Source organism: Ambystoma mexicanum, chromosome 2q, assembly GCF_040938575.1.
Source record: "Ambystoma mexicanum isolate Mex_15411 chromosome 2q, UKY_AmexF1_1, whole genome shotgun sequence".
NCBI classification, from domain to species: Eukaryota; Metazoa; Chordata; class Amphibia; order Caudata; family Ambystomatidae; genus Ambystoma; species Ambystoma mexicanum.
In genome coordinates this window covers 172086305-172113328 of record NC_090924.1, presented here as the reverse complement: position 1 = coordinate 172113328, position 27024 = coordinate 172086305, and positions in this window count along the sequence as shown.

Sequence of the window (27024 nt, the reverse complement as noted above, 5' to 3'; positions counted from 1 at the left end):
GAGCTCATATCTCCCTGTACAACACTTTCCTCCAGATGTTTATTATTAAATCCCACAGAGGCATGTCCTTCCCATGGTTTCTTTACCTGTCTCGGAGTGGGCAGGGCAAATGATGATGGACTTATAGAGGCATCTTTATCAGAAACTACAGATGTATTTTGAGATACCTGGGAGTGCTTGTTTGTCTGATTTTGTGGTTTACAGACCTCATTTGTCACCTCTAGTGGAACCTGATTGCTTGAGTTTTGCATCCTAATTGGCGATAAATCATCAGTCTGCATGAGGTCACCTGTGTTAGAATGTACAAACACCACTTCCTCCTCACTAGAAGACATTCCAGATAAATCCATAAAGTTAAGGGCATCCTCGTCTACTTGACCAGTTATACGTGTATTATGATATGCTTCCCTTAACCTATGTTGAGCCTCGACAGTACATGCTTTGGGCGGGCTCTCAGCAATTGTGTCAAGTTAATTGCCTAGACCTGGAATATCATTCTCACAGCGTTTACTTTCCTTTTCCATTGTAGTGTCAGATATCTAGCTTGTGCCTTTTATGCACTCAGTTGTTTGTGCGTTGTGTTTAATGGTGGCTACTTCTAGGTCAAGTTGAGTGTTTAGTTCGTAAAGGTTAGCAAGTTTGCCAATAATAGCTTTGTTTAGGAGCTGTTCGTTTCCCTGGATTGTAGTATTGTCGAATATCACATCCTTTGGTAACTAAAAGATTTCTAACTTTATTCGCCATTTTTCTATCACTTGTGCGATTGACTGGGTTTTTCTTTTGTTGTTTTATGGAAGTAGCCGTGGCGGGGACCACGGGATTAGGCATCACTTCTGGCCCATCTTTAAATAATGTTATATTTATCGGTGGCATGCCTGTTTTCAGTGTAAATGACATTTCTCAATTAAATAAAAGAACAAATAATAATTTAAATAATAATAATATCAAATAATATACAAGCACGGCTGCCGTTTATCTTCTATTTTCGTGAGGGGAACGTTGGATTTGTACAAGCAAAATAATAAGATAAACTAAAATAACAATAACACATGCACATAAAATAAATAAACAGATATAAACACAGTTATTAAGAGACCTCACCCCTCACGCTACTCCCGCTAGACAGCGAGACAGCAGTCGCTCAAAACCACTTGAGTGAAATGCACTTCTGCGAAATGCGCGCGCGCAAATGAGCGTGCATTAAACTTATGTAGGATTCTGGGAGGTAGTGCACGTCAGTGACGCACAGTCCTATTGGATACAAGATCTCACTGGCAAAGTCACGTGGGTCCGTTGTTGACAGTTCCACAGGCGTCCACAGCAACCGCCAAGCGCACACAGAAACGAAGCAGTCCAACAGCGAGACAGCAGTCGCTCAAAAACACTTGAGCGAAATGCACTTCTGCAAAATCCTATAAATACACTAATAAATTCTTTAAATTGTCAGTATCCTCTCCTTAGGAAAATCTCAGTTAATTTCCATATGTTAGCACCATTCTTTCCAAGTCATTTTAGTCTGCTATATAAGTCCTTAGTACTATTTGAATAATGTAATTAATGTAATTAATTCCCATACCGAGCTGAACGCGGCGTTGATAGGATGACATTGCAAGTAACCTCCTCACGTACTGTGTCTTTCTTTCACAATCTAGCCATGAAAAATATAGTTGCAGTGGAACAAATCCTTTTTCTAACAAAACCTAGTTGCCTGTGAAAGTGTTTCTTTTTTTTTTTAAACCCGATTTCCTTTCCCTTTTATAATCCCATACTGTCTTTCATCAAAGTCACCCTTTCACTTTCATATCATACCCACTATGTGCCTTTGTACCTGAGCATTAAAACCGCATTACGATTTTTCTGTTTAGCTTATTTTGCAAGCCGTTTTGCTATTTTAAACCCGTGAAACATAGCAATTGCAATTTTGCCAAGTGTGATGCTTGCTGCACTGTGTTTCCTTCCATAGTCGACTTTCTACACTGTATGCATGTTATTTAGTACATTGCCTTGTAGTTTAGTTCTCTTGCTTCTTTGATACAGCCATACCCATTCCTGCCTTATTCATTCAACCGCACAACTGTTTAGTAGTTCAGAGTGCCATTTTGCTCATTTTTCAAGGGAGCTCAATCGATTTTTTCCTTCCATTCAGGGGTGGTAGGTCGGATTTTCAATCGATTTATGCATAGTATACCTGACTCCTTGCTACTCCTCTCCACCCACAGAGAGGTTTGAGGGAGTGTTGCAGGGGGAATGCTTAACTGTGGTGCCATTTAAAAGCACTACTCTAAAAGTAGTTTTGCTTTCTTTCAATTGTGCATTGTGTTTCTTAGGCTAGAAGCTTAAACTAAATGTATTCTATCATTTTCCTGTAGTTTGCAGTGTTTTTGTTTTTTGTTGCTGAGATTCGTCTGGTTTCTTCAGTGTTGGAAGATGGGTATGCAGAGTATTAGAGAGTTTTTAGTAGGGTGAGTTAGTGGTCATCTAAGTCTTTATCTTTTTCTGTGCTTTGGGTTGCCCCATTGGATTAATGTTATTCAATGGTGTTTGGTTGAGTGTTTTATTTCTCTGGGTAATCCAGTTTTGGAGTTTCTTATTGTGTTGCATTGGTGGTCTTCCTATGGCGCTACTCGCTCTTTAATGTGAATTTTAGGTGATATTCTGTTGTGTGTATTTCCTTTGGGGATGAGTTCCAAAATCTCACTGCAATGCAGGAAGATGCTGATCCCCCGAATGTGTGCTTTGTGTATAGTTTCGGTTTGAGGTGAATGTCGTTGCTGGACCTTAATTTTCGTGTTGGCTTGTAGATGGAGATTTTTCCTTCTCCTTGGCCGTGGATTGCTCTGTGTGTTATGCAGAGTGTTTTGAAGAACATTTGGTTTTTGGCTGGTAGCCGATATAGTGTTCTCAATGCTGGTGGGATGTGTTCTCTCTTTGTGAGTCTGAGGAGTAGTCTTGCTGCTGCGTTCTGTATTTGTTGTAGTTTTCTCATAAGGTAATCTAGCATTCCTCTATAGACGCTGTTGGCTTAGTCTATTCTTGACTTGATGAGAGAGATGACGGTGAGAGTTCTGTGTGGGAAGGTAAAGAAGGGGAGTATCCTCTTGATTGTGTGTAAGTGGAAGAAGCATTTCTTAACTACTGCATTGACTTGTGGTTCTAGTGTTGGTTTGTTGATTTATTTCATATTTTGCTGTTTAAGGGGCTTATTCTAAATCATAATTTGTAATCAGTTGTAGGTCATTGTTCCTAATGAACTCCAGACTCACTGGATTTGAGGGAACAAACAGCCAAAACTGTCATGCAAAAGGAGGTGGTAGAGGAAACACAGCGGTAGTGCATTGATCCTAAGCAGCCAGACCACAATCCCCAAAGATTAAATCTGTAATGTGTCTCAATCACATTAGTGGTTAATGTCATTGGGGCAGTCCTGTGATGAATGTTATCGAGTCGCATCAGAGTGGTGTTTATAGGATTCATGCCTAATATGGAGATCACAGGCATCAGATGAAGGTCTATGGAACTTGGCACTCCCCTTTGAGTTTGGGGTTTGTACCTCTTTTGGAGTATTGACTGAGGTGCATGACATCAGTTTGGGTACGCCATAGTGAATGCCATGTCAAGACGTCTACAACTATTCTCACCTTGCTTCCTTGCCAGTAAGGGCATTGGGAGCTTCGCAAGCCAGCATGGTGGTCTTTCCTATCATTTTACCTTTGGATGTTATTATAGGATTGCCAGTGATTAAGGAAAACACATTTCAAGCCTTTTACTGCAATCAATTTACATCGAATCCACAACTGTCTGGTCTCAGAGGTCTACAGTTTATGAGTACCAGTAGTGTGATGTTTTATGACTGCAGCTTTTTTGCTCAGAATTGGGGCTCACCCCAAGGCCAATCTACTTACCTATGTGCTTTACAGAGAGTGTGACAAAATTACTTCTGTTCTTCAGGAATACAGGGGTGAGTAGTGAACAAACCACCTACTCAGCCCTCACACGTTGACAAACCAACAATGATCACAATCATAAAGGCAAACAGGCACAGTCAAGAGATATACCTCCTTCGCCATTTGTGGTAAGGTGGGCCAGGTGAAGGTTATACTCTTAAGAGGGGATGAATGTGGTTCAGTAGTTACACAAACAGCAACGTATCACAGCTCTAAATAAAGGGAATATCCAATCAAGGTTCTATTTGAATATATATACTTTAATTGAACACACTATCTGCAGGAACATGACATAGAAAATCTATTTAAAAAAGCCACGCCTGTGGAAAGAACAGAGAATATGCAGAAAGGGGAGAATGGAGCACTCTGGGTGAGAATACACAGGGTTAAAAGGCAATTTCAAATACCACAATGTTCTTTGTATATGTCTTGGGAAAAAGGCACACAGGTGACCTAACCAGACTCTAGGGCCCAAAATGTACCAAGGGGGCAGTTATGGGCCAAAGGTACCTCTTGGCTGTGCAACCATGGCAAACCAGGCTGTTCTGTGGTGTTCATGTGGTTCGAGCAAAACAGAAAGGTGATGGCTGGAAGGTTTTGAATAAATCATAACCATGGGCAAAGCTCTGGGCAACCCTCCAGACCATCGTTTTTCAGCCTGCCAAGCCATTACAGAAGGGGAAAAACCATATGCAAATCAGGCTTGGTCCTACCCCAAAAGGGGCAGTCCAGCCCGAACTGCTAGGTCACATCCCTTCTGCATGAGACCACAAGCATCCCCAGACATATTTCAGCCTTGTTGGGCGTCATCAGTGAGGAGTAGCTTGGGTCTCTAGGCCCGGCAGACTCGGGACCCACGTCTGGGCATACCTGTCCCACTCGGGGTGACTTTAGCAAAACAGAAAGGTGATGGCTGGAAGGTTTTGAATAAATCATAACCACGGGCAAAGCTCGGCCTAGAGACCCAAGCTACTCCTCACTGATGAGCCCCAACAAGGGTAAAACATGTTTGGGGATGCTTGTGGTCTCGTGCAGAAGGGATGTGACCTAGCAGTTCGGGCTGGGCTTCCCCTTTTGGGTAGGGGCCAGGCCTGATTTGCATTTGGTCTTTCCCCTTCTGTAATGGCTTGGCAGGCGAAGAACGATGGTCTGGAGGGTTGCCCCGAGCAATGCCAGTGGTTAAGATTCAGTCTAAACCTTCCAGCCATCACCTCTTTGTTTTTGCTTTGTCACCCCGAGTGGGACGGGTATGCCCAGACGTGGGTCCCGTGCCTGCTGGTCCTAGAGACCCAAGCTACTCCTCACTGATGAGCCCCAACAAGGGTGAAACATGTTTGGGGATGCTTGTGGTCTCGTGCAGAAGGGATGTGACCTAGCAGTTCGGGCTGTGCTTCCCCTTTTGGGTAGGGGCCAGGCCTGATTTGCATATGGTCTTTCCCCTTCTGTAATGGCTTGGCAGGCGAAGAACGATGGTCTGGAGGGTTGCCCCGAGCAATGCCAGTGGTTAAGATTCAGTCTAAACCTTCCAGCCATCACCTCTTTGTTTTTGCTTTGTCACCCCGAGTGGGACGGGTATGCCCAGACGTGGGTCCCGTGCCTGCTGGGCCTAGAGACCCAAGCTACTCCTCACTGATGAGCCCCAACAAGGGTGAAACATGTTTGGGGATGCTTGTGGTCTCGTGCAGAAGGGATGTGACCTAGCAGTTCGGGCTGGGCTTCCCCTTTTGGGTAGGGGCCAGGCCTGACTTGCATATGGTCTTTCCCCTTCTGTAATGGCTTGGCAGGCGAAGAACGATGGTCTGGAGGGTTGCCCCGAGCAATGCCAGTGGTTAAGATTCAGTCTAAACCTTCCAGCCATCACCTCTTTGTTTTTGCTTTGTCACCCCGAGTGGGACGGGTATGCCCAGACTTGGGTCCCGTGCCTGCTGGGCCTAGAGACCCAAGCTACTCCTCACTGATGAGCCCCAACAAGGGTGAAACATGTTTGGGGATGCTTGTGGTCTCGTGCAGAAGGGATGTGACCTAGCAGTTTGGGCTGGGCTTCCCCTTTTGGGTAGGGGCCAGGCCTGATTTGCATATGGTCTTTCCCCTTCTGTAATGGCTTGGCAGGCGAAGAACAATGGTCTGGAGGGTTGCCCCGAGCAATGCCAGTGGTTAAGATTCAGTCTAAACCTTCCAGCCATCACCTCTTTGTTTTTGCTTTGTCACCCCGAGTGGGACGGGTATGCCCAGACGTGGGTCCCGTGCCTGCTGGGCCTACAGACCCAAGCTACTCCTCACTGATGAGCCCCAACAAGGGTGAAACATGTTTGGGGATGCTTGTGGTCTCGTGCAGAAGGGATGTGACCTAGCAGTTCGGGCTGTGCTTCCCCTTTTGGGTAGGGGCCAGGCCTGATTTGCATATGGTCTTTCCCCTTCTGTAATGGCTTGGCAGGCGAAGAACGATGGTCTGGAGGGTTGCCCCGAGCAATGCCAGTGGTTAAGATTCAGTCTAAACCTTCCAGCCATCACCTCTTTGTTTTTGCTTTGTCACCCCGAGTGGGACGGGTATGCCCAGATGTGGGTCCCGTGCTTGCTGGGCCTAGAGTCCCAAGCTACTCCTCACTGATGAGCCCCAACAAGGGTGAAACATGTTTGGGGATGCTTGTGGTCTCGTGCAGAAGGGATGTGACCTAGCAGTTCGGGCTGTGCTTCCCCTTTTGGGTAGGGGCCAGGCCTGATTTGCATATGGTCTTTCCCCTTCTGTAATGGCTTGGCAGGCGAAGAATGATGGTCTGGAGGGTTGCCCCGAGCAATGCCAGTGGTTAAGATTCAGTCTAAACCTTCCAGCCATCACCTCTTTGTTTTTGCTTTGTCACCCCGAGTGGGACGGGTATGCCCAGACGTGGGTCCCGTGCCTGCTGGGCCTAGAGACCCAAGCTACTCCTCACTGATGAGCCCCAACAAGGGTGAAACATGTTTGGGGATGCTTGTGGTCTTGTGCAGAAGGGATGTGACCTAGCAGTTCGGGCTGGGCTTCCCCTTTTGGGTAGGGGCCAGGCCTGATTTGCATATGGTCTTTCCCCTTCTGTAATGGCTTGGCAGGCGAAGAACGATGGTCTGGAGGGTTGCCCCGAGCAATGCCAGTGGTTAAGATTCAGTCCAAACCTTCCAGCCATCACCTCTTTGTTTTTGCTTTGTCACCCCGAGTGGGACGGGTATGCCCAGAGGTGGGTCCCATGCCTGCTGGGCCTAGAGACCCAAGCTACTTCTCACTGATGAGCCCCAACAAGGGTGAAACATGTTTGGGGATGCTTGTGGTCTCGTGCAGAAGGGATGTGACCTAGCAGTTCGGGCTGGGCTTCCCCTTTTGGGTAGGGGCCAGGCCTGATTTGCATATGGTCTTTCCCCTTCTGTAATGGCTTGGCAGGCAAAGAACGATGGTCTGGAGGGTTGCCCCGAGCAATGCCAGTGGTTAAGATTCAGTCTAAACCTTCCAGCCATCACCTCTTTGTTTTTGGTTCATGTGGTTGGAGGCTGTTAGAGTTTACCAGATGCAGTTTCCGAGGTGAGGAGCACTGCCGAGCAGAGGTTGAACGGGGATCATTGCAGTTTGAAAGTGATGCATGGGGATGAGTGGATCATGAGGGTGACCAGTATCGGTTCAATGGTCAGTTCAAGGAGTCTGATGACTGGATGCTCTTGTACATGGGATCGGATTGATGAAGTGCTCGAGGAGCTGCAGATCGAGAGGGTTTTGAGGTTTGGTTCGATGGTTGAATAGGCGGCAAAGATGCTGGCGACTAGATGCACAGGTTTGGTTTGAGCAGTACTTTGCAGCATCCGATGGTCGGGGCTCAAGCATCCACCTGGGTCACTTAGACTAGAGATGATTTTGTGCAGTTAAGATGCTGGTAAGATGAGCAGTGGTTTGAAGGTGACAGATGCAACAAGGAGCTTGTTGTTCGAGACGAGGCATTGATGTGCTTCAGCTAGCATGGTGCGGTGGTGAACAGGGTACAACATGCAGTTTGAGTTCAGAGAGCTTTGTGAGTGCCAACGACAGCTCTGGATGGTCCTGCTGGTTTGGAATAAGGTGAATCCAGTCCAATAACAGTTTGACCAGTTTCATGCAATGAAACACAAAAACAGAACTCTGAACTGACTTGGTTCTCAGGATACCTTTAGTCCTACTCTGGGATCTCAGTAACAAATTCAGTCCTTGTTCATGCGCTCCCAGCAAGGGAGGCTGGTGCACACGTTCAGGGATCCTTCAACAAGTTGAGGTCCTGGCAGCAGGGTGACTGGCAGATATGCAGGCCTTGTACCAGCAGCAGATTCACTATCAGTGTGCCTTGAGGATGCATAGGTAACAGAGCTCATCTCTGCCTTGGACTCTAAGTCGTCACTTCACGGTGCAGGTCTGTGGAAAGTAAAATGACCTAACAGAGGTAAAACAAAATTCTTCTTCGGTGCTTGCTCCAATGTGAATCTGATAAGGAGTGGGAGACCCTGGGCCTCATTACGACCCTGGCGGAAATCGAAAAACGATGGCGGAAATGCAATACCGCCATCGAATAGCGCTCGGTGCGACTATGACCCGTCACCGCAAAGTACGATGCCATTAGCGACACCGTAGTGTACGCCAACTGCACCAAGTACGCGCGCGCGCACCATGCCAAACCGTAATTACCACCATGGCGCAACGGTACGCGAATTCTGACCCTAGCGGACATGCACCTAACGCCATCAAGCACGGCGGAAAGTACCATTCCGCCATGGTGAGAAGTACGGCATCGCGAACCAACCGTAAACGGCCCCACTGAGTGCCTGTACACCGCTCCCTGGCCACATAGTACAACTCCCCGTAGGTGCAATGAAGTCACACAATGCAACCAGTGAAATGTACTAGTCATCCATGCCTGCCAACGAACAAATGAATCTCCAGAGGGGCCAATGGGAGCTGCAGGGCACAGATGGCACGAATACAGAAGCCATCCCAATGGACATGACCTCAGTCTCCCACCAAGAAACGCACGCAAACACAGGCACCTGTGACCAGCAATATTCCGAAAATCACATCATTCCACCAATCCACCTGGCTGACCGGCATCTGTTACACAAAAGCTAATCCCCCGCCCCTGAACATGACATCATTAAAACAGTCATATTGGCAGCCCTCATCCCTGACCTCACTGGGCTTCGTAGGCAAACACGCCCAGCACAGTACCACGCAACTATACTCCGAAGCTGGAACCCAATGCAGATCTCCTCACAATACATCGCTCCCCAAATAGGAATATGCCACATCACTTGCAAAGAAGAACGCTACACGGTCCATATCAGAATAGAAATTTAATGCACAACAAATTCACCAAGCCCATACAGCCATTAGGCCATGAACCCCAAAACACATTTCACCATTGTGGGCTGCATCCGCAATAAATGACCAGCTACTTCTTGTGTGACGCCCTGTTCCTTCATGGTACACAGGGGCTACATTCTCGTACGAAAAGGCAACATGGAAGCGCCTAGAACCGCAGGGCCGTCCCAATAGGGAGGCACTAGTCCAGCTGAAAGGCCGAAATGTTGCTCCTAGCCACTAGTACTGCGTAAGGGCATGTGGCCCATTGGCGATCGTCCCATAAGATCGTAATGCTGCTCCACTGATTAACACGAAGCAGCAGGTGTCGGGAGTAAAATCCATCTGCAGGAGTGGCATACAGATGGCAGTGGCAAAAGGGGAGGAGATACCTGTCAACCAAATGAAATGAAAAAGAACAGTATGGCCATCAGAACTACATTTGAATTACTCACTTCAATGATCACACCAAATCCACAGCCATATGCATGCTAGCCCACTCCAAAGGATCATCACCACCCAAAAACCACTTGCGAATCATAACTATCTATATCGAGGTGAAAACACCATCACAAACGAGTGTACCTGTGCATGCGTCTGTTAAAACAGAATCCATCAGATGGGATTGGTAACGTGCATAGACACAAGTGTCTGAAGGCGCGTCGAGACAGGGAGGGCTCAACAAGGCCAGATAGACGATGGTCCCACTATGGCAGCCCTGCATCACATAGCGCAGGGGAGGCGGACAGATTCCAAGAAGCCCTGTACATGGCAAACTCTGTATCAATTCATCTGTCCATGCATCCATTCATCATTCCCTCATCCCGTAATGAAAACGCCTGTTTCCATACTCACATTACATGTGAAATTTCCATTGAGTCTGTGCGTTATGCAGCCTGCAAAATCCACTGTGCCCCAGCCCGTAATTCCAGTGTTGTGAAGTAACATGTATTTGGGAACGTCCGGCCTCATCGTCCACTTCGCCATTGCGCATCCCAAACTATTCATATCAATCATTGCATCCTCGCCATGGCCCCTGTCCCAAGGACATTGAACAATAGAACGTTATATTTGCAGTCAGACCTGTGGGCATCTCCTCGCCGCTAGCTGAAAACTGAAAGCGCCGCCCTTCGAATTCCTCATTTGCAACATCACGTCGAAAAGGCATCTGTGGCCGCTTGAAATCACAAATTAATCCATCTAGTGCGGCTGTGTGTGAAAATGGCAACTGCCTTCACTCACAAATGGGACGCCCCGCCCGTCGTTGAACCTCGGTACAGTGATGCATGAGGGTCCACCGTTACTCGAGTACTACGTTCCACTGACCCTTCACAAGTCTGTTCGCGACTGCAAAGATAGTATGTGAAACAATGGGACCATAGCCGAATGAACATATCAACCAATGTTACACTGCCATCGGGTACAAATACATGATTGTAATAGCAAGATGCCATTCGTCGAATTGCAGCGTTGTGTGCGGGACGTGCTCGCCCAAAGGGGAGAGCAGCTTGCACAGGTGGAATGAATCACCACAGGTGGAGGCCATACAGCCTGAAAACACATAAATTGCACGCCCAGTCTCCTCCCACAACCACTCCGAAATGCTACCGGCAGGACTAGCTATGTTGGCCCTGGGGGACCTGATAGCACTGCAGGTACTCCAACTTCAAGAAGAAGACGAACACCAACTACAACCAGCCGCACGGAGGAGACGCAGGAGGAGGAGGAGGGCAAGGCAGGGCCAGCAAGGGCCGCCAGCACAGCCACTACCACCACGCAGGCAGCCCGCAATCCCACGCCTCCGAGCACATACGTTCAACCTCACTGATGAGCAGATCCACACCCTCTACCGTTTGGACCGGGACACCATAACCGCCATTGTGGACATGACACAGGCTGACCTTGTCAGCATGATAGATAGCCCAACCGCCATCCCACCCCTACTGAAGGTGGTGTCTGTACTCCACTTCCTGGCCACAGGCACCTACCAGCACACAGTCGGACAGTTGCATGGCATTTCACAGCCACTGTTCTCACGGACACTATTGCAAGTGCTCGATGCCCTCCTGAAGCACGCAGACGACTACATCTCTCTACCACGCTCGGAGCAGGAAATTACGAACACAAAAGTGGGATTCCATGCACTTGCCGGCATACCGGGTTGCATTGGTGCCATCGACTGCACCCATGTGGAATTGGTCGTCCCACATGCCATGGAGGCCCAGTACCGCAACCGGAAACAAATTCATTCTCTGAATGTACAAATGGTGTGTGACTCCAACAGGATCATTACACATTGTTGTGCCCGATTCCCTGGATCAACCCATGATTCTATGATCTTGAGGAACTCTACAATACCACGCTACATGGAGCGACACGCAGGGAACAGATCCTGGCTACTCGGTGAGTCTCATTTCATGCATGATGATGTGGGGTATGTGATGCGGCAATGACCTGGCAGGAAGGGGGGGGGGTGCGTACGTAGCAATGGCATTCCACATGATTCGTTTATCGTCCACATACAGGTGATGCCGGATATCCACTGAAGAGATGGCTCCTCACACCAGTCCGGAACCCACGGGACCAGCATGAGGAGGACTACAACCATGCCCACTCACGTACCCGTGTAGTCATAGAACAGGCATTCGGCCTACTGAAGACTCGTTTCCGGTGCCTCAGCAGGTCTGGCGGGGCACTCCTGTACCGCCATGTGAAGGTTGCGAAGATGGTGATGGCATGTGTCATGCTACACAACATGTGCGTACGTAGAAATGTGCCCATGCCCCCTGACGCAGAACTGCAAGCACCTGAAGATGGTCATGATGAGGGTGGGGATGTGGCAGCACCTCAAGGAGTCTGCGAGGCACAGGAGGGCCGTGACATTCGTCAGCATCTCATAGATGCATGCTTCTAGCACTCACGCCTGGTGGCTGATACATGGACACGGGACTCGTGGCACTGTGTGTGTATGGTACATGCACAATATGGACTGTACGCCTATAATGGCCTCGTACACAAAGATCAATGTCCACACATCTCATTGGTTGATCGTGCATTGTTTATGGCATATGTGATATCATGTTGAACACCCTATCGACCCGCCACCCAAGTGAGCCCAACACCCCCCCTTCACCCTCCTACCTCCCCCCCGAACACCAGTGTCCAGAGATGCTCATTGTCAGTGGGCAGTCGCTATTGCAAGCCCCCTCTGCGGGTATCAGGGGCACCCCTGCCTGTGGAGCGCAGGTTCCTCCCAGATCTACGTTGGGGGCTGCCCTGGACGGAACTTGCAACGGATGATGTCTCTGCCTGCTCACGTCCATGCATGTCCCTAAGGGTTTGTGAGAGCTCAGTGAGCACACGGCGCACTGCGGCAAGTTCGGCACATACGTCTTTGGACGTCGCATGCAGTTCCCCCCTCAGGCTCTCGGTGCTTCTCTCCATTTGGACTCTCAGGCTCTCGGTGCTACTCTCCATTTGTGCCCTTAGTGTCTCTGTACTTCTCTCCATTTCTGCCCTAAGTGTCTCAGTTGATGTTTCTATGTCTGCCTTAGTGCCCCCACATTCATCGGCATGGTCCTTGAGGAGCGTGGCCAGTTGCTGCTGTTGCACGATTAACTGGTCGAGGGACTGTTGCCTCTGCTGGGCCATGGCCATTTGCGGTGGTGTCACAGAGTGGCTGTTCGCCTCATGTTGCCCTGCCACAGGGCTTGTGGGGGATGGCCAGTCGTCGTCTTGTAGGTGCCCCTGCGTGGTATCCTCATGGTGTACGGGATGGAACAGACAGGGGGATTGGGACAGGTCATGGATGGATCTGACTTCGACATCCCCGTTTTCTGTGTCGGAGCATGCTGCCATTAATGCAGTGTCACCTATGGTGCTGCTGCCACCAGAAGCAGTGCCTACTGTGGCATCCATTGGGGGGACCTGTGGTGGTGGTGGTGTGGGCATGCTGGCTGCTGGGGTGCCTGTTGGAGTTCCCTCCTCTGTGCTGCCACTTGATTTGTGCTGCTTCCGTGTCTTGATGCGTGCAGCTGAGGTGGAGGGTCTTTGGCCGTTGGTCTTGGCCCTCTTTGCAGGTGTGCTGGTAGGGGTGTCCTGGAGCTCGTCGTTTGGATCAGACCCTGTGGTGGAGTAAAGGAGGGCGAGCGTTATTAATGGGTCTGTGGAAATTGGAATGGCAATGTATCACATGCATTGGGGTGGTACCTGAGGGTGATTTGGGTCGGGGCCTTGGAGGTGGTTTCATTTGTGTGTGGTGTGAGGGTGCAGTTGTTTGGCAGCCTGCAGTTAGGGTGTGCCTGCTGCACGTGTAGAGGGTGTTTTTAGGATTTTTAATTATTTATGTATTTGATGTGAGTTTTGAAGTGTGCTATCAGGCCTATGTATGTGGACGTTCTCCTGGACATGTGTTACTGTTGCACTATGTGGGCACGTGGTACTTCACATGATTGGACATTGTGGTTTTGGCATTGTTTTATTTGGGCCACCTACCTGATTCTTCGGATGTCTGCACTCCTTTCTCCATCCCTCCGACTCCCTCTATGCTCTCCATTCCTATGGTGGAGGCACAGATTTCTTCCCAGGGGGTCAACTTGATGGGTGATTCCGATCCTCCCCCGGTGGCTGTGGCAATGTTGCGGTTGGCAGAAAGTATGCTACGGACGCGTATCCGCAGGTCGTCCCATCGCTTTCTGCATTGCTGTGGGTTGCGGGGTGCGGTCCCCACCGCACTTACCCGCTGTGCCACCAGGGCCCATATGGCCTTCTTGTTCGCAAGTGCCGTCCTGGTCATTTGCGTGGAGAAGACGGCAGCTGCATTCTCCTGGAGGGTCTCTGTGAGTACGGTGAGTTCCTCACGGGAGAAGTGGACCTGCCGCTTGCGGTCGCACGCTTTCTTCGCTACTTTTCCCATTTTTCTTGGTTTCACTAGGGTGGATGACGGGTTGGGATGTGTCTCAGGGTAGTATTTTTAATGGTTGTGTGGATTTAGTGGTTTTATAGGTGTACGGCGTGATGTTTCCCGTTCCGGGACCATGCTTTTACTTCCGTTTCCGTATTTTTACGGTCACCGTACTTTCCGGTTGGCGCTCACTGCGGTGTCCGCTGAGATGGGTGGCGGTATTGCACCTAGGGCGCCGTACGGCGGCGGTGTGGGCCGTTTTGGGGTCATTTCCGCCATCGCGGACTTTGCACTTCCGCCATGGCGTGGTGCTCGTGCCCGATGGGTCGGAATGAGCCGCACTTTGCTCCATCGTGCAATGGCGGAAACGCTATTTACGCTGTGGCGGTCCGGTCAGTCACTTTCCGCCAGGGTCGTAATGAGGGCCCCTGTCTTTTAAAGGCAGAAAGCCCCAGGGTGATTGGCCTAAAGCAAGCCTGCTTTATGAGTCCAAACTGTGTTGTTGGAACAAGTGGACCTTGCCTCCTGACATCACAACCAAAGTGTTTTGTGCTACAGGAAATGGCAGGAACCGGAAGGAAAGATAGAGGCAGAGAGAGAAACAAGATCGTGGAACCTTCCTCCAGTTGTCAAGAGATTCCTCTGTCTACACTAATCCTGCCACATTTCCTTTTCAATAGAATCAAAAGCCTTTAGATATGCAGCACTGTGTGAGTCCTAGCCCTTGGCACATGGGTGTGCCCTTTGATTCCTGTTACCAGGCCAGCTTCCTGTATAGTTGCTGTGTTCTGGGGAAGTTGTTACCTGCCCTCACAAAAGAACAAAGAGAGAGAGGCAATCTCAAAGGCTGTCACAACTATAAGCATACCAGCCACCATACCATAACTCAGGTATAATTATAATTGTTCTTTTATAACACGCTTAATACCAGAGATTAAGCACAGGATCAGGATTCAAACCTGTGTTGTGCTGCATTGTCTTGCTTCCAAGACAAACAGTTGCCCCTGAGTTATCCCCCTCATGGCTTATATTTAAAGATTTCTTTGCCACCAGGACAATAGCTCATAATCATAGGGTTTTGGTACAGTGCTGCATGTATTAAATACCACCCATGTGCTGCAAGGACTTGGCTGTCACCTCAGCTGCCAGGTGGGCGCCTGTACTATCTGAGCCTGCTCTGTGCCACTGAAGAGCAGGTGCTGTGGATCAGGCTACGGATGCAGCAGAGCACAGGTGTACACTATGGTTTTGGCATTGAACTTTTCAAAGGACAATCTGATTAGCAGATTCCTCCTTCAGTGATGGAATTACCCTTGTCCTTTTATTAATTAATAAAAACACCCATACCAGATGTCAATTCCTCACAAAGAATTGGTGCAATAGTGCATGTGAGGAGTATCCCATATGTTCAAACAAAGGAGACTCGAGAGGTTTGGGGTGATCAGAAATAAACTGATGAACACAGAGATTAGAGCAAATTGGAGAAGGAGACTTCCTCTGCCCCGCCAACTCTCCACATGCTTCAAAGGCATAGCTGTTGAGTTCACCACTTTCTTGACAATCTATGTGTATGTCAATCCAGATCAAAGTAAGCAAAGCGCAAGCTTATCTTGGGACGGATGTGGTGCCTGTTCCTACAAACCACTAACATGAAGTGGGCAATGTCATATGTGAAGGTAATTCACCAAATGCCACTCAACCTGAATGGAGAAGCCAATTTGTTGGTCTGTGAATTTAGAAGGACAGATAAGTTACTCACATGTCTGAGACAGCCATTGCAGCTTTATTAAATGCCACAAACCTTCAGACACAATGGGCCTCATTCCGAGTTTGGAGGTAGCCATGGCGCTATTTGCACCATGGCTGCCTCCAGTACCGGTTCCGACCCCGACCTGGTTCAATGGGGACTTACCAGTCTAGTCTGACCTTTGCGGGACCGGTAAGTCCCCACTGAAAAAGGCAATCCCCATTCCCATTTAGAGCCTCCATAGGGCTCAGTGGGAATGGGGAGGGAGCAAATAACGGTACTGCAATTTGCGGTACCGTTATTTGCTCCCTGGTTCCCCTTGCGGCTCCCGCTAGGGCTGCCTGGTAAAACTAGGCGCCCATAGTGGGACCCGTTAAGGGACCTCGGAATAGGGCGCAAAGGGACGGCACCAGTGTCCTTACCGGTGCCCGGTATCCCTTTGCGCCCAACTCGTAATGAGGCCCAATCTGTTTTATGTACCTCTGGCAGTTTTTTATGAGGTGAATGGTTGTAATAAAATCTGTATATCCTTGGTTAGAGGAGCATAGCTGACCCTTCTCCATGCATTCAGGATACGTTTATCCATGAGAATTGAAAGCCAAACGTTAGGTTTGTGATCAACAGCTTTCAGCCCCATTTTTGAGTCTATATTGAGGAAGGATATCTGAGGTACAACGCGTTGGTCATGGAAGCAAGAAAACGCAGCGCAACACAGGTTTGAATCCCTATCCCACTCTTAGAAACCACATGCTGGTATTAAGTGCGTTATAAATTAACTATTATAAATTATAAAATTATGACTTATATGATGTTGTTATTATTATAATGGTAACACACATTGTACAGTTACTAAATTGGGTAAAAGTAATGTACAAAATAGTATAATGTGGAGAATCACAAAATATAAGACTCAATGTTGCTGTCACGAGTTGTATAACGTGAGGGTACATTTGTTTAACTTATAAGCAATATTATCCATTGATTTGCCAAAGTATTATCATGATAGATGATTATACATTAACAGATAAATATATCTATATATACTAAATATATCATTAAGAGAAGAATGGGTTTGCTCTCAAACTGCGCGCACACATAAGATAGCAAGCATAATGCAGATTAATTAAGTGGTTTTAATCAGTGCCGTTGCAGCCTGACACGTGTTTCGAGCTTCCAGCTCTTCTACTGGGGCTTAATCTTGGCTTGTATAAAGCCTAGGTACAGTGGTTGAGACTAAATGTTTAGGCAAATTAGACGTGGGCTCCCATTACTTTGCAGTTGCACGAAGGACGTATCTGTAAATTATTGTATTGCAGCGCGTTCACTGCTATGCGAGGGACATTAAGCCTCAGTGGAAGAGCTGGAAGCTCGAAACACGTGTCAGGCTGCAACGGCACTGATTAAAACCACTTAATTAATCTGCATTATGCTTGCTATCTTATGTGTGTGCGCAGTTTGAGAGCAAACCCATTCTTCTCTTAATTCCATTTTCCAGTGGGCAATTTGGCAGGTTCCCACTCAAGCTCTCAGCCGCAGCCCTTACACAGCCACATAAGTTGCCGTCCATGCGCTGTACCCTGCTGGCCCCTTCTCTGCCACTTTCCCCTTATACTAAATATATCTATAAATACATTATACATTAACAGATACATATTCAAAGAACATGCAATTACTAAACATTTTAAATGGTTACATCCATAACATAAGATCCATAACAAACATTACATCAGTTGAAAGTAAGCAAATAATATGAAACCATCTCAATAGCTACGTGTTGATCTGTTTCTAGAACGTTTCCCAAACATGATAGGTCGCAGGTGTGATAACCAATGATTCTGCGCCATATATCACAGACCAAAATTGGTCAGAGCCAGAATCTAAAAACTTGTCATATGCCCTGCTATGCTCTACTGCCAACGAGAGACATCCATCCAGAATATGTCTGGCAGTTTCAATGCTTTGTCCACAGATATGACAGTTTCTGGCATCCCTGCAGTATGCCCTTCCATGCGCCAACATACTCCATAACAGGCAACATCGTCAATCTCAGATGTTCTATAAAGCGTGTCAAAGGGGAGTTTCACATTTTAATGAAATAGCCACGTGGTAAATCTGAAAATGAACCCTGAGTTACGTATTGTGTCAATCTTGTAAATATGGACTGCGCATGATGTACTGATTTGAGATGTGTCTTGCTGATGTATTGTAGCTGGGCTCGTTTGTTTCACCAATTTGGAAAACGAAATTAATTGAGCAGCTCTTTTTTGGGGTAGCTGATAAGACTCTTTCTCCAGGGACTGTGTTCAACTTGCTAAGCGAGCTTTGTACCCACTTGTCCATTCTCCCACCACATCGGGTAGCGGGGGCTGAGCAGCAAAGGCAGGTTTTTAAGGGATATCAAAAACACAATATAGCACTTTAATGGATTGACTAAATAAATGTCCATATTGTTATGCCAAACAGTGAACGCTTTATCTGAATTTAGGTAAGCAAGATTATTACCTAGAAGAAAAAGAAACTACATCACCTTGAGTAAAGACACTAAAGATCAGTAAGGAAAATTGGGATTAACATGTATTTCAGAGACTATACCAAATTTTCAGAGATTTCAACCAAAGACCTGGCTAAGGTGAGTGTGCCCCAGATGCCCCACAACGCTTTCAAACACTGCAAAAGTGTTTAAAATGGAAGCACTCGGCGCTCCAGTCCCCTTCCTCCCCCCCCTTCCCCAGCCCAATCCTGCCTCCCAACCCTCCCCATGCACCATGATTGGTGTCCTGGCCTGATTGTTTTTTTTTAAAAAGGAAAACAAACCAACGGTGCGTGGCGTCCTTGCCAGCACCATCACTTCAACCAAAGACCTGGCTAAGGTGAGTGTGCCCCAGATGCCCCACATCGCTTTCAAACACTGCAAAAGTGTTTAAAATGGAAGCACTCGGCGCTCCAGTCCCCTTCCTCCCCCCCCTTCCCCAGCCCAATCCTGCCTCCCAACCCTCCCCCTGCACCATGATTGGTGTCCTGGCCCGATTTGAAAAAAAAGAAAAAAAAGGAAAACAAACCAACGGTGCGTGGCGTCCTCACCAGCACCATCACTTCAACCAAAGACCTGGATAAGGTGAGTGTGCCCCAGATGCCCGACAACGCTTCCAAACACTGCAAAAGTGTTTAAAATAGAAGCGCTAAGCGCTCCAGTCCCCTTCCTCCTTCCCCCCCTTCCCCAGCCCAATCCCGCCTCCCAACCTTCCCCCTGCACCATGGTTGGTGTCTTGGCCACATGTCATGAACCCTCCCAGGGCAGCCCTCTGCCCAGCAGCCCCTGCGGCTAAGGACCCCAAGGCCAAGGGCGGCTCCAACATTGGCGGCTCCAACATTGGCAGCTCCAAGATGTGTCTGCAGGTGTCCGCAGGGGAAGCCAGTGGGGCCAGCAGTCAACAGACACCAACAAAAACTGTGAGTGTGGCATGGGTGGGGAGTGGAGCAATCACTCTACTCCAGAAAACCCCTGCCACTCTGTCTTACCTCCCATTGACATGGACTGCCATGGACTCACACCAGGTACACTCAGAAAGATTTGTGACCACCAGACTGAACTTAGTCATGACAGGATTGTCAAGGCTGCCTTGCATTACATACTGACTTACTTGTCAAGGTCAGCAAGCGCCGCACTTAGATGAAATTTCAATGTTAGCATGCCCACATTTAGAATTGTGATTATTAGCATGTCCAGACTTAGATAGAATTGCGAATACTAGCATGTCCAGACTTTTTATTAGCATCTAAGTCCACACTTGGATAGAGTTATGAATATTAGCCTGCGTCACATCTAGATAGGACTTTGAATATTAGCATGTCCAGACTTGGATGGAATTGTGAATGTCCAGACTTAGATAGAATTGTGAATACTAGCATGTCCAGACTTGGATGGAATTGTGAATGTCCAGACTTAGATAGAATTGTGAATATTAGCATGTCCAGACTTGGATAGAATTGTGAATACTAGCATGCCTAGACTTGGATAGAATTGTGAATATCAGCATGTCCACACTTAGACAGAATTGTGAATACTAGCATGTCCAGACTTGGATAGAATTGTGGATACTAGCATGCCTAGACTTGGATAGAATTGTGACTATCAGCATGTCCACACTTAGATAGAATTGTGAATATTAGCATGTCCACACCTAGATAGAATTGTGAATATTAGCATGTCCACACTTAGATAGAATTGTGAATATTAGCATGTCCAGACTTGGATAGAATTGTGGATACTAGCATGCCTAGACTTGGATAGAATAGTGAATATTAGCATGTGCACACTTAGATAGAATTGTGAATATTAGCATGCCTAGACTTGGATAGAATTGCGAATGTTGGCCTGCGTAGCATCTGGATAGGACTTTGAATATTGGCATGTCCACACTTAGACAGAATTGTGAATATTGGCATGTCGACAACTAGATATAATTGTGAATATTAGCATGTCCAGACTTGGATAGAATCTGTGAATATTAGCATCTAAGTCCACACTTGGATAGAGTTATGAATATTAGCCTGCGTCACATCTAGATAGGACTTTGAATATTAGCATGTCCAGACTTAGATAGAATTGTGAACACTAGCATGTCCAGACTTAGATAGAATTGTGAATATTAGCATGTCCACACTTAGATAGAATTGTGAATACTAGCATGTCCAGACTTGGGTGGAATTGTGAATGTCCAGACTTAGATAGAATTGTGAATATTAGCATGTCCAGACTTGGATAGAATTGTGAATACTAGCATGCCTAGACTTGGATAAAATTGTGAATATTAGCATGTCCACACTTAGATAGAATTGTGAATATTAGCATGCCTAGACTTGGATAGCATTGTGAATACTAGCATGCCTAGACTTGGATAGAATTGAGAATGTTGGCCTGCGTCACATCTGGATGGGACTTTGAATATTGGCATGTCCACACTTAGACAGAATTGTGAATATTGGCATGTCGACAACTAGATAGAATTGTGAATATTAGCATGCCTAAACTTGGATAGAATTGTGAATACTAGCATGCCTAGACTTGGATAGCATTGTGAATACTAGCATGCCTAGACTTGGATAGAATTGAGAATGTTGGCCTGCGTCACATCTGGATGGGACTTTGAATATTGGCATGTCCACACTTAGACAGAATTGTGAATACTAGCATGTCCAGACTTGGATAGAATTGTGAATATCAGCATGTCCACACTTAGATAGGACTTTGACTATTGGCATGTCCACACTTAGACAGAATTGTGAATATTAGCATGTCCAGACTTGGATAGAATTGTGGATACTAGCATGCCTAGACTTGGATAGAATTGTGAATATTAGCATGTCCACACTTAGATGGAATTGTGAATATTAGCATGTCCACACTTAGATAGAATTGTGAATACTAGCATGTCCAGACTTGGATGGAATTGTGAATGTCCAGACTTAGATAGAATTGCGAATATTAGCATGTCCAGACTTGGATAGAATTGTGAATACTAGCATGCCTAGACTTGGATAGAATTGTGAATATTAGCATATCCACACTTAGATAGAATTGTGAATATTAGCATGCCTAGACTTGAATAGAATTGTGAATACTAGCATGCCTAGACTTGGATAGAATTGAGAATGTTGGCCTGCGTCACATCTGGATAGGACTTTGAATATTGGCATGTCCACACTTAGACAGAATTGTGAATATTGGCATGTCGACAACTAGATAGAATTGTGAATATTAGCATGTCCATACTTGTATAGAATCTGTGAATATTAGCATGTCCACACTTAGATAGAATTGTGAATACTAGCATGTCCAGACTTGGGTGGAATTGTGAATGTCCAGACTTAGATAGAATTGTGAATATTAGCATGTCCAGACTTGGATAGAATTGTGAATACTAGCATGCCTAGTCTTGGATAAAATTGTGAATATTAGCATGTCCACACTTAGATAGAATTGTGAATATTAGCATGCCTAGACTTGGATAGCATTGTGAATACTAGCATGCCTAGACTTGGATAGAATTGAGAATGTTGGCCTGCGTCACATCTGGATGGGACTTTGAATATTGGCATGTCCACACTTAGACAGAATTGTGAATATTGGCATGTCGACAACTAGATAGAATTGTGAATATTAGCATGCCTAAACTTGGATAGAATTGTGAATACTAGCATGCCTAGACTTGGATAGCATTGTGAATACTAGCATGCCTAGACTTGGATAGAATTGAGAATGTTGGCCTGCGTCACATCTGGATGGGACTTTGAATATTGGCATGTCCACACTTAGACAGAATTGTGAATACTAGCATGTCCAGACTTGGATAGAATTGTGAATATCAGCATGTCCACACTTAGATAGGACTTTGAATATTGGCATGTCCACACTTAGACAGAATTGTGAATATTAGCATGTCCAGACTTGGATAGAATTGTGGATACTAGCATGCCTAGACTTGGATAGAATTGTGAATATTAGCATGTCCACACTTAGATGGAATTGTGAATATTAGCATGTCCACACTTAGATAGAATTGTGAATACTAGCATGTCCAGACTTGGATGGAATTGTGAATGTCCAGACTTAGATAGAATTGCGAATATTAGCATGTCCAGACTTGGATAGAATTGTGAATACTAGCATGCCTAGACTTGGATAGAATTGTGAATATTAGCATATCCACACTTAGATAGAATTGTGAATATTAGCATGCCTAGACTTGAATAGAATTGTGAATACTAGCATGCCTAGACTTGGATAGAATTGAGAATGTTGGCCTGCGTCACATCTGGATAGGACTTTGAATATTGGCATGTCCACACTTAGACAGAATTCTGAATATTGGCATGTCGACAACTAAATAGAATTGTGAATACTAGCATGTCCAGACTTGGGTGGAATTGTGAATGTCCAGACTTAGATAGAATTGTGAATATTAGCATGTCCAGACTTGGATAGAATTGTGAATACTAGCATGCCTAGTCTTGGATAAAATTGTGAATATTAGCATGTCCACACTTAGATAGAATTGTGAATATTGGCATGCCTAGACTTGGATAGCATTGTGAATACTAGCATGCCTAGACTTGGATAGAATTGAGAATGTTGGCCTGCGTCACATCTGGATGGGACTTTGAATATTGGCATGTCCACACTTAGACAGAATTGTGAATATTGGCATGTCGACAACTAGATAGAATTGTGAATATTAGCATGCCTAAACTTGGATAGAATTGTGAATACTAGCATGCCTAGACTTGGATAGCATTGTGAATACTAGCATGCCTAGACTTGGATAGAATTGAGAATGTTGGCCTGCGTCACATCTGGATGGGACTTTGAATATTGGCATGTCCACACTTAGACAGAATTGTGAATACTAGCATGTCCAGACTTGGATAGAATTGTGAATATCAGCATGTCCACACTTAGATAGGACTTTGAATATTGGCATGTCCACACTTAGACAGAATTGTGAATATTAGCATGTCCAGACTTGGATAGAATTGTGGATACTAGCATGCCTAGACTTGGATAGAATTGTGAATATTAGCATGTCCACACTTAGATGGAATTGTGAATATTAGCATGTCCACACTTAGATAGAATTGTGAATACTAGCATGTCCAGACTTGGATGGAATTGTGAATGTCCAGACTTAGATAGAATTGCGAATATTAGCATGTCCAGACTTGGATAGAATTGTGAATACTAGCATGCCTAGACTTGGATAGAATTGTGAATATTAGCATATCCACACTTAGATAGAATTGTGAATATTAGCATGCCTAGACTTGAATAGAATTGTGAATACTAGCATGCCTAGACTTGGATAGAATTGAGAATGTTGGCCTGCGTCACATCTGGATAGGACTTTGAATATTGGCATGTCCACACTTAGACAGAATTGTGAATATTGGCATGTCGACAACTAGATAGAATTGTGAATATTAGCATGTCCATACTTGTATAGAATCTGTGAATATTAGCATGTCCACACTTAGATAGAATTGTGAATACTAGCATGTCCAGACTTGGGTGGAATTGTGAATGTCCAGACTTAGATAGAATTGTGAATATTTGCATGTCCAGACTTGGATAGCATTGTGAATACTAGCATGCCTAGACTTGGATAGAATTGAGAATGTTGGCCTGCGTCACATCTGGATGGGACTTTGAATATTGGCATGTCCACACTTAGACAGAATTGTGAATACTAGCATGTCCAGACTTGGATAGAATTGTGAATATCAGCATGTCCACACTTAGATAGGACTTTGAATATTGGCATGTCCACACTTAGACAGAATTGTGAATATTAGCATGTCCAGACTTGGATAGAATTGTGGATACTAGCATGCCTAGACTTGGATAGAATTGTGAATATTAGCATGTCCACACTTAGATGGAATTGTGAATATTAGCATGTCCACACTTAGATAGAATTGTGAATACTAGCATGTCCAGACTTGGATGGAATTGTGAATGTCCAGACTTAGATAGAATTGCGAATATTAGCATGTCCAGACTTGGATAGAATTGTGAATACTAGCATGCCTAGACTTGGATAGAATTGTGAATATTAGCATATCCACACTTAGATAGAATTGTGAATATTAGCATGCCTAGACTTGAATAGAATTGTGAATACTAGCATGCCTAGACTTGGATAGAATTGAGAATGTTGGCCTGCGTCACATCTGGATAGGACTTTGAATATTGGCATGTCCACACTTAGACAGAATTGTGAATATTGGCATGTCGACAACTAGATAGAATTGTGAATATTAGCATGTCCATACTTGTATAGAATCTGTGAATATTAGCATGTCCACACTTAGATAGAATTGTGAATACTAGCATGTCCAGACTTGGGTGGAATTGTGAATGTCCAGACTTAGATAGAATTGTGAATATTTGCATGTCCAGACTTGGATAGAATTGTGAATACTAGCATGCCTAGACTTGGATACAATTGTGAATATTAGCATGTCCACACTTAGATAGAATTGTGAATATTAGCATGCCTAGACTTGGATAGCATTGTGAATACTAGCATGCCTAGACTTGGATAGAATTGAGAATGTTGGCCTGCGTCACATCTGGATGGGACTTTGAATATTGGCATGTCCACACTTAGACAGAATTGTGAATATTGGCATGTCGACAACTAGATAGAATTGTGAATATTAGCATGCCTAAACTTGGATAGAATTGTGAATACTAGCATGCCTAGACTTGGATAGCATTGTGAATACTAGCATGCCTAGACTTGGATAGAATTGAGAATGTTGGCCTGCGTCACATCTGGATGGGACTTTGAATATTGGCATGTCCACACTTAGACAGAATTGTGAATACTAGCATGTCCAGACTTGGATAGAATTGTGAATATCAGCATGTCCACACTTAGATAGGACTTTGAATATTGGCATGTCCACACTTAGACAGAATTGTGAATATTAGCATGTCCAGACTTGGATAGAATTGTGGATACTAGCATGCCTAGACTTGGATAGAATTGTGAATATTAGCATGTCCACACTTAGATGGAATTGTGAATATTAGCATGTCCACACTTAGATAGAATTGTGAATACTAGCATGTCCAGACTTGGATGGAATTGTGAATGTCCAGACTTAGATAGAATTGCGAATATTAGCATGTCCAGACTTGGATAGAATTGTGAATACTAGCATGCCTAGACTTGGATAGAATTGTGAATATTAGCATATCCACACTTAGATAGAATTGTGAATATTAGCATGCCTAGACTTGAATAGAATTGTGAATACTAGCATGCCTAGACTTGGATAGAATTGAGAATGTTGGCCTGCGTCACATCTGGATAGGACTTTGAATATTGGCATGTCCACACTTAGACAGAATTGTGAATATTGGCATGTCGACAACTAGATAGAATTGTGAATATTAGCATGTCCATAATCTGTGAATATTAGCATCTAAGTCCACACTTGGATAGAGTTGTGAATACTAGCATGTCCAGACTTGGATGGAATTGTGAATATTAGCATGTCCAGACTTAGATAGAATTGTGAATATTAGCATGTCCACACTTAGATAGAATCGTGATTACTAGCATGTCCAGACTTGGATAGAACTGCGAATGTTAGCATGCTAAAGGTCAGGTATCCCACTAACCAATGTAAGCTCAAACTCTCCATACTTATTTCACTCAAAAAACTCACACAACCATCTCTCGCACAACAAGCCGTACGCACTTCACAACACAGCAACAACACATAAGCCGGAGCAACAGCACACGCGGACTGACACCGATCCAATACCCGCACCAAAGCTCAGTATCTGGTGTATACCGAGGTGAAGCTGCCAACAGAACACCACTCCTCTCACTATCCTACTCCCTCTTCACCTTACTAACCCATCCCACCTTATCATTTACAGATCTGCCACAGCACCTGGGGACCAATTCCGTTGGTGATGGTGCGCGGTACAAATACCTTTAACATTTAACATTTAACATTAGCTATATAAAAAAGCATATTTCTCTGTTATGAGTGCTTTACATAAAATCCCAGAGAGCATTAGATCAAGGTGAATGTTGCCTTAGTTTTGCGCTTCTCTGGCAGTATCTGAATTAACCCTTTGAAGAGGGTTGCTGGTTGGTTCCTTTAATAAGTTGCACAAATGGTTACCCCTTTGTATGGGTAACCTTGACTTTTCCAAAATAAACCAATGTAGCTGTAGTCTTTTGTTGAATGTCGTTCTGCACCAAAGTTCTCCCATTGGGCCTATTCAGTGAATGGATCAATGTTACTCAGTTGTGACAGAGGTCAGGGCTCTTCTGTGGCCTTGGCCTGTACCTTTATCACTTTGCACATTGTACAAGTGCCACAAATATTGTGTTACAATGAATGCTTCACAGTACAACACATCAGTCAAGCTGGTACTCCAGTCATGCCCAGTGCTACACTTTTGATAGGTAGGCTAGTATCAGCCCACTGCCCCACTTTGGAACCTCATGGCTGGTTTTCTTTAGATCACTCCATCAGGTCTGGGCATACAAAATGTTTTTTGTCA